Consider the following 13347-nt stretch of genomic DNA (forward strand, 5'->3'; position numbering starts at 1 on the left):
CTCCTTGATTCTTGGGCCTGAAATGTAGAAAGGCTAAAAGTGAAAAAGGAAATTCTTTAAAAAAAACAAAAAAACAAAAACAAACAAACAAACAGTAATGTCTAAGGAAACCATTAATAGAAAGTGTGTATCTCCTTTAGATAAAAGAGTGTTTTACCTCAATGCTTTGTGATGGGATTCCAGTTTACCAGCCTGTTCCAGCAGGCTGCTGCTTAGCTTGTCAACTAACTGCACATAAATAGGTCACGATGGTAAATATGAAGAAGATATTAATCTCACACTCCACACATGTTGGAAGCAATCTCTTTTCCCTCCTCCACCAGAGAGCGTGCCCAAATTCCCAGCCCCTATGCACTACAAGAGCCTCATCTCTTCATCACACTCATCTAAATCCCCAAATTCTCTATTGAATGGCTTTTTCGTTCTTCTCATTGCTCTAAATATGTCACAGACAAGTTCCTTGTCAAGGCTGCTGAGGTGTTTTATTCAAGCCCACTCATCCTTCCCTGCTCTTTGACAGCGATCCTGCTGTGTACAACACCTAGTTTGCCCTGCTCTCTCTTTTTTTGTAGGACACTAGCCTCAGGTGAGGCACAAGCACAAGAGTACTCCATCTCTCTCTCTCTCTCTTGCTATCTCTCTCACCGCTCACCAGACGAAAGTGTGCCACAGAAACGTTTCATGTGTCTGGGAGTTCCTCCTATTTCAGTTGCTCTCTCTCTCTCTCTCTCTCTCTCTCTCTCTCTCTCTCTCTCTCTCTCTCTCTCTCTCTCTCTCTCGTTTCTAAAGGAACACACAGTATTCTCAGTCTTTTTCAAGGCTCATGTCCAACTTGTAATTAACATGTTAGTCCATGTTTCACAGGTTAATATGGCTGCAAATGAAGAAAGAGTTTCTAAATGTAGGTGATACTCAATTACATGGTTGGATGCCGAGCAGCACCTTGAGGATTAGCTTAGGCTTGTCAAAGGGAGGTGCAAATATTATGCATATTAGTCATTAAGGAAGCCTAATTTATCTGGCATTACGTCCAAAAGAGATTAAAAAGCCTCATACACAGTCATGTCATTTTCCTTTTATTCTGATAATTTAGTCTATTGGTAGTGTAAATACTGACTGAATTATAAGGTTGCACAAAATCATCTCAGATACGGTACCTCGGCATTGGTGAATTGGTCAAGCGTTTTGGACAATGGAGGATGCAGCCATGACAGTTTAGCAAAAAGAAAAAAAAAATTGGGAATATTTGTAACTTTGAATGTCCCAGACTGAAAAGCCTGAGCCATTTTCTGATTACCCAAACCAAACTTGTATAAATAAAATAAAGTCATGCCATAATGTTGTTTTGTGCCATAGAATACATTATCCACATTCATTCCTGTAAAAATGGCAAATTAAAACTATGTTGGATTATGTTCTTTGCGTATGACATCTGGGCATGATCTCGGGAATCCCTTTTGCAACCTGCTTGTTAACTCCAACTTCTTGGTCAATTTCCAACTTTTGCAAATCTCATTGCATTTCAACGAAGAACTTCACAATCACCCTCACACAGGCACCCCCCCCTCTCTCTCTCTCTCTCTCTCACACACACACACACACACACACACACACACAGAGAGAGAGAGAGAGAGAGAGAGAGAGAGAGAGAGAGAGAGAGAGAGAGAGAGAGAGAGAGAGAGAGAGAGAGAGAGAGAGAGAGAGAGAGAGAGAGAGAGAGAGAGAGAGAGAGTCCCTGGTGTTCACAGATCCCCCCTAGGCTGTCCAAAGCAACGGTAAGTGGAGATGACAAAGTGTTCCCCGTCTGAAAGGTTGAGGTCAAGGTCTGTATTCTGCTCCACTGGAGGAGAGTGTGTCATTGTCAAGGCCAATAATTTGCCGTTCCACCAAAGATGGGTAATGACAGCGGTAAACACATGGCCATCATCTTCTCAGTCTCCCACAGCCTTTTCAGTGTGGCTGATAGCCAGCCCCACAGCTGTTAATAAGCTGTATATACAGATGCATTTTTTTTTCTCCCTCCAGTTTCATCTTAAGCTCAGCTGAACACTTCCAATTTGTTAAATGTGTGCCGTTACTTTTTTTCAGTTCCATTTAAATATCTCTCTTTGTCAAATAGAGCCCCGTATGACTGGATGATAATGAGCTACTCTGTCACTGCCAGAGGCCCAAATTATCTTGGAGGAAGACTTAGTTCAGGCAACAATCCAATTAAAATCTCTTAGGTGGAGGAGTGTGACTCAGATGGAATCTATCTACTATTTTTCTGTAATGACCTTGGAGAAAAGATCATGTAAAGTAGCAGGGGAGATGCTCATTTGCAGCTCTCTCTGCTTCGTCACAGTGGATCTTTCCTTTGTGATACTTCCCTATCTTCTTCACCAAAGAGTGTGGTTGCTGTTCTGGACCAAGGGGCTGAAGCATGAGGTGGGGTGAAGGGACAATTGCAAAAGAGAGAAGAATTCTTGTCTTTAACTAGCCTGTGTTTATCATGGTGACTTTTTAGATCTTTGTTCTAGTATTGTATAGCTATTAGTAATTGTACACCTAATGTGTGTAGTCACTTGCCCGACCTGTATCCATCCTTCTATATGCTGGCCATTAGTGGCAGGGAGCCGGCTCGTTCATCATCATTTATCCAGCTCAGAAGCTCAGTCTAATCAGCTCTCCGCAATTACTCCTGCCTCCACCTGACATATTGAGCCTACCATTCTTGCCGGGAAGTTATAAAGGCTATACAAGGCGGGTATGGTATCATCTAGGACTTTTCCAGCAGTGTGGGAGTATAAGAGAGAGAGAGAGATTAAGGGTTCATGAGTTATCTGCCTGAGATTTTACACTTTTAGCTATTTCAATGGTTGAAGAAATACAACAGCTGGCTGATGAATAGGCAAAATATACTACCGTATATGTGTTATCTATTATACTAAGAAATCGGTGGTTCTGTTTGATTGGAGGAATAGAAAAACAAACCGTATTGCTTGCAATGTGTTTTTCTGACAGTCCCGGTTCTAAGTTTGGTATTATCATAATGTCTGCCTTCTTTCATGTGTGGTGGTATCTGTTTACAAATGACAAGTCATATTTTTGTTTAGGGTCTTGGACACTTGTGTCCCCATTTCAGACATTTAGGGAAACTCGGGAACTCTTCCCACCCAAATAAAAGGACAGACACAAGCTTCACTCCCATTGTTGATGTTTTTCCATTTGTTAAGCACTTTGAGCTGTACACAGTAAATGTTGTGGTGTTAATTCAACACTTATAGAGTTGATTTGACATCATTTGGACTCAAATGAACTCTCTAAGTGTTAAATGAGCACTGCAGAATTAACTGTGTATGCCTTGTATGATATAGTGCTATAAAGATACAGTTGTTATTACTATTTCAGTTTTTTTCAGCCTGCTCTACCAGTATCTGCTTTTCTGGGAAAGGAGCTTGTTAAGACTAGTCGTCGACGGTTGCCATTGTAAGACCAAAGTAGCCACGATACTTCCTCTGTAATGGACCTTAATCGTAGTTTCATATTAAGTCTCTGAATAAAATAACATCACTCTTTTCCACTTCTGTTCATCAGGCTTAAAGGCTGACCAGTGTTTTCCCTTTTAGTCTAAGGACAGACATGATCTTGGTCTGCCCAATCCTTTGAAAACATCCGCCCCTTTTACTAGAGCGGACTTGTAGAAAACTCTCCAATGCGGATAAGCAGGTGGACTCTGTCTGTGCCCAGGAGGTTATGGAGAGAGGTTTGTCCAGATCTCCAGCTACTGGACAGGTGGTTGTTTTCCCATGATTGGATGTGGTGTTTGCAGAAAGTGTTCTCACTGGTATACTGTACCTGCAGATTTAGGTTGGCCTAGTGGCAAAAATGAATGAATTAGTTGATTCTGTGAGTAAAGAAAAATACAATTCATCATTCACATACTAAGTGTAGTTTGTTCGAGTGTAAAGGAGTCGGATGTCTTTTGAGAAAGTTTGATCATATAGTCATGTTAGCTGTGAAACATGTTTGATGCGGGCATATGGCAAAAACACAACATTTAACAATCTGAAGCAGTTCCAAACAGCATCACATGTTTTTTTCAATGTGTTGACATGGCCCCTGTGATAAGTTTGTTGTTGTCAGAATGGCAATGACCAATTTGATATATTACTAGAGATGGACCGGATCCTGATTTTTAGGATCCTGCCGGATACGGGATCCACTGCTTAAGATCCTGCCAGATCCGGAACCGGATACCGGATCCTACAAAAGGGTTGAAACATATAGTCTACTAGCATGCGTGGGCCCTTTTTATTATGTTGGCTCAAACTGTTTTTTAGACTCATTGGCTTATTGCCACACTGCCTGCAAGGGCCGCTTCCAAAGGGGCTTTCACTCCATGCAGTGATTGGGGTTGTGAAAGACTGACTGAAAGGCTTAGGCTATGGATGCACCAGACCCTGATTTTTAGGTAACATACCGGCAGGGTTGGGGAGTAACTTCTTGGTCTCGCAGCACTTCCGTGTTTAGCAAAGGGTTGCCTGCTGGCGAGAGTGACGTTTTCATCATTGGGCACATTCGTGTGTGCGCGTCCTCTCGCCATCACATTGATGGTTAATCTCTGAAAACTTCATAATTATTGCCGTTTGCATGTTGACATGCATTTGTACTTGTTTGTTATTTTTCTTGTTAAGGCCTGATCTTGATTATTTTGTTGTAGCGCGCTTTTAAAAGGTTAAAATTAATTAATAGTTACTGCCTAAGTAAAATTCCCTACTTTTTCTTCAGGAATTTGTTTTAGCCACCTATAGGGAGGAGGCAGACATCCTTCATAATGGAGAATTTCTCATTCTGGGCCTTTCTCAAAACCTAGGACAGTGTCCTTCCAAGTGTATCAGCCTAATTAGTCAAGCCCAGTGATTGGATACTCTTTGGTGAACTCTACAGAATATCCAATCACTGAGTGTGACTAATAAAGAGTATCTTATCACTGGGTGTGACTAATTAGGCTGATACACTTGGAAGGACACTGTCCTAGGTTTTGAGAAGGGCCCTCTGTGTTAGAGCCAGGTTGGGACAAGACCTGTATTTGTTTGCTCTGCCATATACTCAGATGTGTGAGTATTTTTGACTAGGCCTACACTATTGCAATTGAGCCGTAGGCCTAGCTACTTTATTTCTATTGTTCATCTTTATTTTGGTTCCATCCACGTAACCTGTTTATTTTTGTATATTTTTGTAAATAGTGTATAGTTATATTTTTCAACATTTTGGTTTATTTTGGTTTTGTTTATGGTCTAGGCCTATGGCTCACCTGTGGTTTGCAAATAAAAAAGAAAAACATCATCTCCTGCGTTCCTGCCGTATCTGTGTGCCTATCCGTAAGACCCTCGACACTCTACTTTTTAACATTTGGTTAAAAAAGTGTCAGTTCTCACAAATAAAATGTTGAACATGGGTCAATGCTCATTTAAACCTTAAGTAATCCAAAAGTAATCCAAAAGTAATCAGTTACATTACTTTGTAAAAGTAATCCAAAAAGTTACAGTACAATTACATTTTAATCAAGGTAACTTGTAACTGTAACGGATTACATTTATAAAGTAACTTACCCAACACTGCATACCGGATACCGGATCCACTGCTTAAGATCCTGCCGGACCCGGATCCTATGAAAAACCCTATTATCCTGCCGGAACCGGAACCGGAACCAGATCCGGTGCATCTCTATATATTACAATAACCAAGTTACTGTATAACTAAAGTCTCTTGTCTCGTGTAGAAGATTATATAGTGGTGCTATGGTAGTAACATCCCTTTCCACCAGATTTCCACTTTTTTCCATTTAATTGTAGTCCAGAGTCAAATCTTAAAGGGACACTGTGCAGGAAATGGTCAAATTTGATGTTTACATGAAAGTTTACTAAGTAATAAACAAATATTTTCTAGTATGGTCCAAGTAGAGTCATTTTTGCAGCTAAAAATGGCTAATTTTGGAAATTCAAAATGGCGGACCATGGAGAAGATCCCCCTTTTCATGTATGAAAAGTGCAATTTTTCCGGTCATAATGAATACTTAGAATTTGATGGTGGTGGTAAGTATTCATGAAAAAGGTAACATTAGTGAATGGGCAGCATGAATTCTGGAAACAAACAACTAAAAATCTCACACAGTGTCCCTTTAAAGATATTTTTTGGTCTATTTAGACTTCACTACTGACAGGACAGTATGAGAGGTAGACGGGAAGCAAATGGGGAGAGAGAAGGGGAGGGGTCAGCAAAGGACCTGGGCCGGGAATCAACCCCAGGTCAGCCGCATGGCAGGCGAGTGCCCTACCAGATGGCCACGGCAGGGCCCCGGAGTCTACTCTTAATCTGTGACACTGGAGCTTGTGACATCTTTGCCATGTGTCAATGTGGTTTGGTCAGCAAACTGTGATGCAGATGGCAAGTTGCAGTTTGAACGAGTCTGAAATAGGTTGTCTAACAAGGATGTACAAAGACAGAACTGTCCCCAAGCTAATGATCACACGCCATCAGCAGGCATCCGCTGCTAAGCAGTGTTGCCAGATGTGTCGGATCAAATTCCGCCCAAAAGGTTCTCAAAAAACGCCAAAATGCGCTAAATTTCGCCCAATTTCAGCAAATTGCATTGACTTATGGGCCCAAAACTGCACAAAAAACGCCAAATGGCCATTTTTCCCCCGTTTTTACCCACAGACGGTCATCCCAAGTAGCCCAATTTTGCGGGTAACTGCCCAATCTAGCAGCACTGCTGCTAAGTAAAGCACTACACAGGATTTTCATGTCAGATGTCTTGTTCCTCTGACGAATTGACAGATAAGCACGTTTGTACTGTAGCTTCTCATTCCTGGCAAAAATGACACACTTGCTGAGACGTGCACATCCATCCACAGTACCACCAGTTTGAAGAATGTGCACTGCATAGCAGCAGCACAATATTCCTCGCAGTAACAAAAGTACAGTCAATTTGGAACCATAAATGGGTACCTGATTTTACTTTGCACAAGCATACTATGTCCATGTAGACACGGTATAGTGGTTACAAATAGCCTGTGCTGGAATGGTTGGGAGTGTAACGGTGTGGCATGGCCCAGGCAGGCAAACCTGTCCAGCAAGATTACAATCTAACCACCGACTGCTGCCTTCCATATCTAACAGTTTTAGCACAGAACTCAAAACAAGCACACCAGCTTGAATGTGAGGTGTCCTGTCCACGTGGCAAGAAAGAGCCACAATGCCTCATACAGCTCATACACTGGCAGACCAGAAGTAGACATTTCCAAAACAATAAACCAGTAACCTGCAACAAAAACGTATTGTAGTAGTACATTATGAGAGATGTTCTGAGCAGACCATTACACATTGTGTTTTCAGTTGTCATCTGATAGTACAGGCAAATTACTACATTTCAGTTGAGTCTTTAAAGTATGCACTGTACCTTGTTTTTAAAATGTTTCATGAATGTTTTCATAAAGTTTTGTGAGGACCAGCACACCTTGAAAGTTTCTTTGTCAGTAGGTGTAGCTTTTCAGAGTACCAGTCTTGGGTTTGCAGGGGAAGACTCTAATGAAGGTTTAGTGCCAAAACATCAGCAAGCCAAAAAATAAAGTGGTGAAACCATAAAGGAGTGTTGCGCTCTTCCTCTGCAAACTAAAAATAAATGTTTTCTTTTCATACTAACTTTATTTCGCTTATCAGAAAGACAATGTCTTTTTAAACATGAAGACTGTTGAACTGTGTACGTCACCAAGGATTATGGTGATTTCAGAAACCATGTTGTACATTCTTTGTGAGAATGACAAATGAGATTGTGGGATTTGTTTTAGTCAAACTGTTGTTTCAGTAGGCCTATGTTATTTTAAATTGATTGTTTGTTGTGCTCAACCATACAGTAGAGAGCCCATGTTTTAGCCTCGGTAAGGAATGGCAAAAATTCCACACACTATGACTTCTTTTGTGAAGTCATTTTATTGTGTAGGCGCTGTTTCTTTTTTTCAAGGGTGGGCTTAATGTTGACTTTTCCTCTGCGTGTTATTTAAATGTGCTGTCTGAAACGTGTTTCTGAATGTCTTGCATGGATTTTAGCTGATGTAACCCCGCTTGCAAAGAGCCAGGTAAGACACTCTGGCCTTCTATCTGTCTCATCACACATGACAGCCAAATGAGTGGAAAGAAAGTTTATTTAAAACATAAACATTGTCTTCCTCTATGCTGTCTGTTTCTTTGCATCTGTCTGATCACACACGCAATCCTACTCTATGATCCCAAGAAAGTTCACTCCCTGGCAGACACATTTAGCAGACCCACATGAATGTTCACATTTTTCTAAACACAAGCTTCGGTTGGTCACGCACCCTGATCGAACGCTTCAGGTTGAATCATTTCACACATTCATGATCGCCCCTGATCTGTGCTTCCCAGGTGGGGAATGCAATGTTTTGGCTCTTTCGACGACGGTGTTCTGACAGGTTTTCCTACATTGTCATATTTTCCTACGTAATATTGTTTATAGTAAAATACAAAACAGTAACACCAAACAGGTTGTCAGATTTACCAGATGAAAGATATGAAAATAAAATCTCATGGTCATGGATACAAGTACTACCAAAACCTGGATTTTTATTAAACGTTAGCAAAACCGCTAGCATAACGAGTCAGTTAGCTAAGTTGCCAGGGTCACACTTCAATATCTAAGACACAAATACACAAATAACAATAATAAACACACACTTGTAGTGTAAATTGTAAATTTAAGTACTGTATTTATCTGTTCTCCGCTAATATTGCACAGTCTTAGGATCAGCTGGTGTTGACGTTTCATGGTCTGCGCATGCCCAATAGGGGTTTGTAGGATTGTCTGGCATGTAGGAGTATTTTACAGAACACCGGCTGTCTGTCCGGTAATGGGGTGTGTGGGGGGTGGGGCGGAAGACAATGGGGTGTGTTTAAGGGAGAGTAAGGACTGTGAATGGGGTGAGGGTGGTAAGTACTTGCGTGTATGTTTGGCGCGATGTGAAGGGGTACTGTAGTTGAGGGGTGAAGGGGGCATTGCCGTTCCCACACCTAAGTTGCACTTCAGGGTAGCTGTCCATGCGTGTGGTGCTGGATGTTTCCGATGTTTGCTGTGGGGTACCTAGAGCGTAACTTCATACTGGCCAACGTGACCTTGCGTGCAAAGCTCCAAAAGATCACTCTGAAAGGGAGCTGTCTGGAATCCACGGCAGATGCCCCAAGTAATTTTTAAAGATAAAAAAGGGAGAGAGCTGGAGGGCTGCGGCGTTCAAGTGGTAAAACTGGTGGGTGCTCTTTGGCCATGACGAAGAAAATATCAAAAAAAGGCAAGACGCCAAGGCACTCTTCTTAGATAAAACCGTTTGATTGTAGAGGATAGTTCATGTTTGAACTAAAATAATTACAAATACTGCCACTGCCAACATGTTTCGGCTTGCTACAGGCCCTTCATCAGGGCACACCGTGCTCTGATGAAGGCCCTAAAGCAGGCCGAAACGTATTGAACTCTCTCGAACGACATTCAAATCTGAGCCCTCTTGAGGAGACTTGGGTGAAGTTGATAATTTTAGCATCTAGCTCCATTGGGCATTGGGAATTCTGGTAGAACTGCAGTCAAAAAAGCCGGTACAATGAGGCTTAATAGCAAGTGCCAAGGCTGTTCTAGAAGGGCTATGACTATATCTCACATCTCACGTGAGCTAAAACGAGTTCCTGCTGCAAGGACTAGTGAGCTAGCAAACTTCAGCTTGATTGGTAAGTTTTGAAATTATATAGGCCAACTTAATTTGATCAAAAAAGTGTTGTTGTCAGGAGTGAAAAGCAATGTATAGAGAAATATTTCCAAAGTCTCAGGCAATCGTCATTCCGACACACTGCCACTCCGACACACTGCCATTCCGACAGTATTTGATGGTCAATCATTCCGAGCCTCTGATGTCCCTGCTCTTTTCCTGCCTTGCCCTACGCAGACAGTCTGTGTTTTCTTCAGACTCTAAACCCTCAGTGCGTAGGCCTATGATAAAAATCTGACACACCGCCACTCTGACAATAGGACGTCAATGTTGGAATGGCGGTGTGTCGGAATGGCGGGGCGTAAGCATAACCAGCAAGATGGTTCCCAAGGTCCGATTCTCTATGGAAGAATGAATATGGTTTCACGGACCCGTCTCAAATAAGGCGCGAGTGAAGACACACGAGTAGCGAACCCCCACACTCTATGGATGTTAAAAATAGACTGTAAAGATGACAAATGTTATCATTTGGTTTAAAACGGCAAAATAAACATGATGTTGCAACATGCTAAAAGGGGAAAACTGGCGGACTACATGAGCAAGATTTGTATCGAATGTCACTGACCGTGTCCATGGTAACCGTCACGGGTACACCCCGTCATTCCGACAGTGTCCATGGTATCCGCCAAACACTACTGTATGCTTTGGAAATATTTCTCAAAAGCCTGATACATGGTGTTTTTCACTCCTGACAACACTCTTTCGATAAAACTTTACACATACATTGACCCGAGCTGGGGTAATCATTTCTGGCCAAAGATTACCAGCTGACCCGCTAGTAGGAATCTCCTGGAGCTAAAAAAAACTTTAATTCCGAACTGTTTAATTCAGAATTATTCATTTGGAATCAAAATCATAATGTAAATGTAGCCATTAACATGTTTGATTTAGCTAATCACATAACGGCTCTATCTTGTCAGTCTGGGACATTCAGAGATATGAACATTCCATTTGGCTTTCGCCGAACCGCCATGGCTCATTACTGTAATATTAGCTTGACTTAAATCGCTGAAAATCGTTCTGGTCCCTCAGGTCGCTTCGCTCCCAGCAAACTTGCTTTGGTCGCTTTATTAGCTGACCCTCTACAGAGAAATCATGACTTCGTCGCTGAAGTAGCTTAGGTCACTCTTAGTATACACATAGCTTTAACGTGTCCCTCTGACGTTAAAACTTAGAACTATGGGTATTTAGATGATATATCTAACTCGCGTCTATCCTCAAAGAGATGTGCCTTGTTATTTCATAAAAACGTAGGAGGGTTTGTGTCTGCAGCATTTTCCCCTATCAGTGCAGTATGTGTACTGCATACACTTAAAGGAGTGATCCTTTCATGTGTCAGTAATAATTACTGAAACATTTACACTGTTATACTATACGAATACGAATATGAATACTTTATTGTCCAAAGAGTGGAAATTTGTCTTCAGTTTCACCACGGACACACAAACATTTTAAGACGATAATCCCACAAAACACAATCAAGCATTCAAACACTGCACCTGTACAAAGCAGAAGAGGAGGACAGCATATTGTTTATCTAAGGCATAGCCTCTGCTTCATAGCTGTGGGTAGAGCACAAGTTGATGAGATTATGATGACTGGTGTTTGCTGTTCTGTACTGTTTCACATAACAGATAGTATGGTCTGATCAGTGGCGGACCAATTGTACACAGGGGCCCTGGGCAATACACTAATGGGCCACAGGCAGCAATGCCCAGCAGGTATTAACAGCGACCTGTACAATCCTGAAGGGCCCCCATTTAGCCTACTAAGGTCACAATAGGGCCTCCACCATTAATACAGGAGGTTCCTGGGCCCCGTGGCAAATGCCCTGCTTTCCCCTCCTACATAGCTCCGTCCCTGATTCTGATGGACAGTATGTAATAGTTTGTTATAGTATGTATCCCAACGCAATGGGTAAGTGTCGGTAAGTGTACTGGTACTGCCAAACATAACAGTCCTGACCTGAATGACAGCTCAAGCACATGAGAGGGTACATGCACTCTTATTTAAAATCAAGGCAGCAGTACCATATATTTGCCTCGGAAACTGGCCAGATCGAGGAGCCTACATGTGCAGAGTTGTGCTGATATTACATCATGCTGCAGGTTTTAAGGAGCCTAATTTAAGCTTTTTATAGTGTTACTGTAGCTTAACATACAACCCACACACAAATGTTGAAATAGAAACGTGGATTTTTGCACAGAGCCATGGGTCATTTGGAATTGGAATATCAAATGTGATGTTATTGTAACATGATATCACAGTACAACATCATGGTATAGAAAGTATAGAAAATTAAAAATGTAATAATGATACATAAAAAAATAAAATATCCACAGTATATGGTATGTGCAATGACTCCACAAAGCAAACTGGCTACGATCAACAACTAAAAAGAAAATAAGTTGTTATTGCCCTTGTAGAAGAACACTTTTTGACTGTATCAATAATAGCTTAAATCGAGAAGTATCTAGGGAAGATCCAGTGAGCTGGGAGAATATAGCTACTTGTTATTGATTGGCTAGTTATTAAATTGAGATTTGCCACTTTCTGTCAAAATGAATTGATTGTCCTGCAAGGTTAAACTAGCTGAGAAGAAGCCTGTGTGTGTGCGTGCACGCGCGTGCGTGCGTGCGCGTGCGTCTGTGTCTGTGTGTATGGCAGTGTGTCTGTGTGAGGGAGAGAGAGTGCTTTTTACCCTGAGAACATTCTTTGTACTCCTTGTCTCCTAATAGATGGCTTAGTGGGCAGAATGGAGCCCTCAGTGATGTGGACAAAACCCAGTTTCAGCTAGGTGTGTGACAGATACTGTATGACTTGGGAATACCACCTACATCCTGTTCCACATCTGTGTCCTGTCTCTGGTGTTTACGTAACTTCAATCCTCCATCCATCAGAATGACGTTTCAGAAGACATTCGGGAGCAGGTAGGACTTTTTTGTTGTTTCCATTTGCTTTTCTTACAGTAACACGGTAACGTTCGGAAAAGAGACAGGCCGTTGTAAACAAAAGCACTGGTATATTTGCATGCTGTTTTTATATTAGCCTGTGGGTGGAAGACTCATGCTTGGGCTCTGAATTGTTGCAGAGCATTCACAACAGCCCTGCCACAAAGCAGGCCTTGACAAAAAATGCATGTGTTTTTCTCCCCCAGTGTTTTGTTCCATGGTAAACATCTACAAAGCTCCATTAAATGTGGAGCTGCAGTGATTGGCAGACAAAGACCCATCATCAGAAGTAGTCATCAGTACAAAGCCATCAGTCTTGCTTGAAAAACAGATGCGCCATCGCATAAAACACATAACATGGTGCATGGCAACAAGACTGGGGACCTCAAAAGACATCTGCGTACTTGTGTTCCTACACAGTAAAAAATGCAGTGTTAAATCAACACTCAGAGAGTATTCTGGGACCAAAATCACTCTAGAACATGTTAAGGCACTCTCTGAGTGTTGAATACACACTGTGTATTTTTCTGTGTTCTGTCTGAGAGAGATAGTTGAAGAATGGAAGAGTCCATTAAAGCTGCATGACT

This window comes from Engraulis encrasicolus, chromosome 16 (assembly GCF_034702125.1).
Source record: "Engraulis encrasicolus isolate BLACKSEA-1 chromosome 16, IST_EnEncr_1.0, whole genome shotgun sequence".
Taxonomy (NCBI): Eukaryota; Metazoa; Chordata; class Actinopteri; order Clupeiformes; family Engraulidae; genus Engraulis; species Engraulis encrasicolus.